Consider the following 5,002-nt stretch of genomic DNA (forward strand, 5'->3'; position numbering starts at 1 on the left):
ACAAGCAAGGTAGGATGTACACCTAAGTGTACATTGTAAACACCTCAGTTCTTCTGTAAGTTTGTATGGCAGCTTCCTAAATTTGATGATTCTTATCTAGGCATGGTGTGGGATTCAACCACGATGCAGACATGGTTGTCCCCTACTCGGATCGAGTCGATCCTCACAGCAGTTAAGAGAGTGAAAGAAGGCCAGTCACTCACTGTCAAGCAGTTTCAGAGAGTGCTGGGTCTGATGGCAGCTGCGTCCAACGTGATGCCTTTTGGCCTGCTGTACATGAAATCCCTACAGTGGTGGCTCAAGACCAGGGGAGAAAACCGCTTCACATGCTCAAGGTCACGCGGCTACGTGCCTTAGAGATGTCGAGGAAACCTTGGTTCTTGACTCAGGGCCTGGTGTTGGGAGCTACTTGTCACTGCGTATGCTAGCAATGGACCCAACCCTTACCGGTTGAGGAGCGGTCATGAGTGGCCACTCGGCCCATGGTCCATGGAGTGGCCGCCATCTCACATGGGACTTCCCTGCCTGGAAATGCTGGCCATGTTTGTAGCAAAGTTGAAACACATTCTCCCGGGCCTGAGAGGTCGCCATGTGTCGGTGCGCACTTATATCAACCACCAGCGAGCTCTGTGTATGTGCCCGCTTTACAGACAGGTGCACAATATTCCATCCCCGCCCGGAGCTGTGGAAGTTCCAGTCTCTCAACCGAGGTTGTTGAGACCATCCTCCAATCCAGAGCTCCATCCACAAGGAAACTGTACGCCTTGAAGTGGGAATTTTCACTTCTTGGTGCGGAGACTGCCAGCTCGACCCAGTCAACTGCCCGGTTGGTACAGTTCTGGAGTTCCTGCACCCAGAAGGTCTACATGGCGGCCATTGCTGCCTACCATGCCCCTCTCGGTGGCCAGTCAGTGGGCAGACACCCTCTGGTTACATGTTTCCTCCGCGGTGCTCTGAGGCTGAGCTTATCTGTGGATCAGGATGCTATCCTAAAGCCACGAGTCCTCTGATCTCCCCTCTCTTTGTAGGTCAAGACTCACTCCTTCTGAAGTTGGCCTTTGGGTGGGGTGTCCCCGCCTACTTGTCAGGTGCCTACCTGCATTTAGCCCCATTCCTGGCTCCTTTCTCTTGCTTTAGCTGTACTCTTCCACACTAGGCAGGGACTTTTTCACTGTAGACTATAAGGGAAGTTACATTAGCATTACAGCATAATATGTTTATAGGTGTTAAATGTGGAGGAATCCTCTCTGCAAGCAGTGGCAATGTGTAAAGCCCTAATTTTCCGGGCCTGTGCCCTTATAACACTAAATGCACCTGGTTGATAGTGGTCTCAGAAGGCTCTTCTGTACTGTTAACCTTCCATCACTTCGAGCTGGAATACCATACAGATTGTGCTTATGACTACATCAAGATATACAACGGCATCTCAGAGGATGAAGGCAACCTTCTGGGGAAATTCTGTGGAGATGTTTCTCCTCCTCAGTTCAGCTCATCCTGGTACATCATGTCCATATTTTCCATTCAGACTGTCATATTGCACACATGGGTTTCTCCGTTGGCTACAGAAAAGGTGAGGAGTGCAGCTGAAAATTCCAGGTGCAATATCAATTAATGTGCAGTTGATTACAACAGACAGTAATTACCACTTGACCGTCAGTTTGTAAAAATAAGCAAATATTGTGTTTACTGCAGTCCTTTTACAATCAAAGTCTATGGGGCAAGACATTGCAAAGGGATAAATGTTAAAATACACCTTATTTCAGTAGTATAGCCACAAATCTTCAACATTATATGTGTTAACATAAGTCTAGTGTGATGAAATTGCTTACTAACTTTGTTATCCAATCTTTCAACTGGCACTACTATCTAATCCTCATAAAAAAGGTTACTATTCCTCAAATTACTAGTAAAATATATTTAAATCAATGGATTTAATTCAATTCATTTGAACATATAACTCAAGACTGCTTAAAAACAGTCCAAATTAATGAAATATACATCTTTTTCTAAAACAACATAAATATTACATTCATTTTACTTGAACTGGAGGTAGCTCTTTTTAAAACACTTAACAATTCTACAAATTCTTAAAAATTCTAGACTTAAATTATTAAAAATTCAAAATAAATACAAATTATATATATATATATATATATATATATATATATATATATATATATATATATATATATATATATAATTTTTTAAAGCTGTTTTTTGTTTATTTTTTTGTTGTTTTTAGTTTTTATTTATTTATTTATTTATTTTTTGATAACACAAGTTTGGTTTCCATATTAAAAAATATATTTTCTTCTTTAGATTTAGAAATTTTTCCAGGTAAAAAAAAATGACCTGAATGGATTAGATTTAAAGAAATTATGTCTTTAGCACTTTATACAAATATATGAGCTGCACAAATTTAATTTTTTTACACTAAGTACAAACTAAGAAATTAATTGAAATTATGAGGTTCTGAGGAAAATTACAGCAAATGTAAAAATAAAAATGTTAATTAGTTAATTTGTTCCTTTCTCGAAATCAGATATGTATGGTGGGGTTTTGACTGGTCTTTCAGGGGTCATCTCAAGCCCAGGTTATGCATTAGAGTACAACAACAATGCCAGTTGCTCCTGGACTGTACACGTGCCCAATCAGAGTGTAGTGAGCCTGGTGTTTCTTGACTTCCAGTTGGAAAACAATGAGGGGTGCAATTTCGACTGTGGCTCTCTTTGATGGCTAATGAGAGACCTCCCAACACCATCACCACATCAAACCATCTGCTGGTGGTCTTCAAATCAGACTTTAATATTGGTGTGAGAGGTTTTAAAGCCTACTAATACTCAGGTGAGACATTTTCACACAAGATGCATAATCACAATAAAATTTTTAAATACATATTCCTTGATATTCCTGTTTTTAAAGGAGAGTGCCAGCAAATTCTCAAAAATATCAGTGGGAACTTTACTAGCCCTCACTACCCAAACATCTACCCCAACAACATCAAATGTCACTGGACAATCACTTTAGCAGCTGGCTACAGGATCAAGCTATTTTTCCCTTTCTGGAGCTTGAGGATCAGAACAGCCTGAATGACGTGTGAATATAACTCTGTGTCTCTGTACGATGGTGACAGCGAGACAGACACTCTTTTGGGTCAGTGGTGTGGCAGTGAACAGCCTCCATCTTTGACCTCTAAGGGAAATAAACTAGTGGTTGTTCTCAGCACTGACCGGAACTATCCCTAAGGGATTCAAAGCCTTCTATATAGGAGGTAAGTGCCCATTTATCACAGTTTGAATTCATTCTTCTAACTTTAATGACATTAGACTATTAGGTACTATGATTAGGCACAAAGGCGAATAATGTATGTATGTATTTCCCACAAAAAAAAAAAAAAATTGTGACAGCACTGAAATGAGTATTTATTTAAAAGTGTATTTATCAAAAAGAAAGGTTATAGTGTAGCTTTAAGGCCAATTATTGCATTATTACATTCAGGACTCTTATAAAAAATCATTTTAAGTCAATTATTATTAAATACCAAAGTAAAGTCGCTGGCACCGATATAAGATAGCTGCCTGCATGACGTGCTCTGCAGTTTTGTGTTTTTGTTAGTTTGTCCTGTCTTTAGTTATATTCCTGCCATCAGTTTCACCAGGGATGAATTGCTGGACATTTGGCACTACACATCTCCCGATATATTAGCAGTTTTCGAATATTCTGATGTTTTGCTGGACATTTTCATCGGCGGAGCAGCTGTGCTGATCACGCGCTTCAGGATGCGAAGACGGGGAAAGAGAGACGGCATGCTTGTGAAACTCAGAAAACGCGGATTTCGAATGCCGTTGCCTAGCATCCATCTGGCAAATCTCTGCTCTCTACCCAAAAAAACAGACGAACTCCTCCTGCTCTCCCGGACAAATAAGGATTTCTCACACTCTGCTGCTCTGTGTTTCACGGAAACATTCCAGAAAGCGTGCTCCATCTGCTGGGCTTTCAGCTGTTCAGAGTGGACCGTGACGCAGAATCAACGGGGAAATTCCGGACATGCTTTTACATCAACGAAAGGTGGAGTATAGATGTAACAGTGTTAAAGAAGATGTGCTGTTCAGATCTAGAAACACTCTTCATTACTGTAAGCCATTCTATTCACTGCAGGAGTTTCACTTGTTCATTCTGGTGAGTGTTTACAAGCGCACGTTGAGCTCAGCTTTACAGAAACTTGCTGATCAGATCACAGAGACAGAACAACAACACCCAGACTCTGTCTTAATCATTCTCGGGGACTTTAATAAAGCAAATCTCTCCCGTGAACTGCCAAAATACAGACAGCGCATCACATGTCCCTGTTGAGTATTTAATATATTTGGATCACTGTTACACCACAATAAAGGATGCATATCACTCTGTTTCACGAGCAGCTATGGGGAGCTCTGATCACTGTTTGGGTAATCTTATACCGACCTACAGGCAGAAACTAAAATCAGCTAAACCTGTATTAAGGACTGTGAAAAGATGAACTAATGAAGCAGAGCAGGATTTACAATCTTGTTTTGACCTCACTGATTGGAGTGTTTTTGAAGCTGCTGCCACCGATCTGGATGAGCTCACAGAGACTGTAACATTTTATATCAGTTTCTGTGAGGATATCTGTATTCCTACCAGGACTCATCTAACTTACAACAATGACAAACCGTGGTTCACTGCAAAACTCAGACAGCTCCGTCAGGCCAAAGAAGATGCTTACAGGGAGGGGGACAATGTCTTGTATAAACAGGCTAAATACACACTGGGAAAGGAGATCAGAGTGGCAAAGAGGAATTATTCTGAAAAAATAAGGACTCAGTTCACTTCCAGTGACTCAGCATCAGTTTGAAAATGTCTTAAGGAGATCACCAATTACAAGACACCATCCCCCAGCACTGAGGAAAATCAACAACTGGCAGACGATCTGAACGAGTTTTACTGCAGGTTTGAAAGAACACTCATCACCTGCCCTGAA

General features: G+C 41.0%; 1 pseudogene; it reads left to right on the forward strand.

Moving 5' to 3' along the window:
- Nucleotides 1–1,213: 1,213 nt before the first annotated feature.
- On the forward strand, nucleotides 1,214–4,227 carry LOC109070606 (annotated as a pseudogene).
- The last annotated feature ends 775 nt before the right edge of the window (nucleotides 4,228–5,002 follow it).

The sequence above is a fragment of the Cyprinus carpio genome, chromosome A6 (genome assembly GCF_018340385.1).
Source record: "Cyprinus carpio isolate SPL01 chromosome A6, ASM1834038v1, whole genome shotgun sequence".
NCBI lineage: Eukaryota > Metazoa > Chordata > Actinopteri > Cypriniformes > Cyprinidae > Cyprinus > Cyprinus carpio.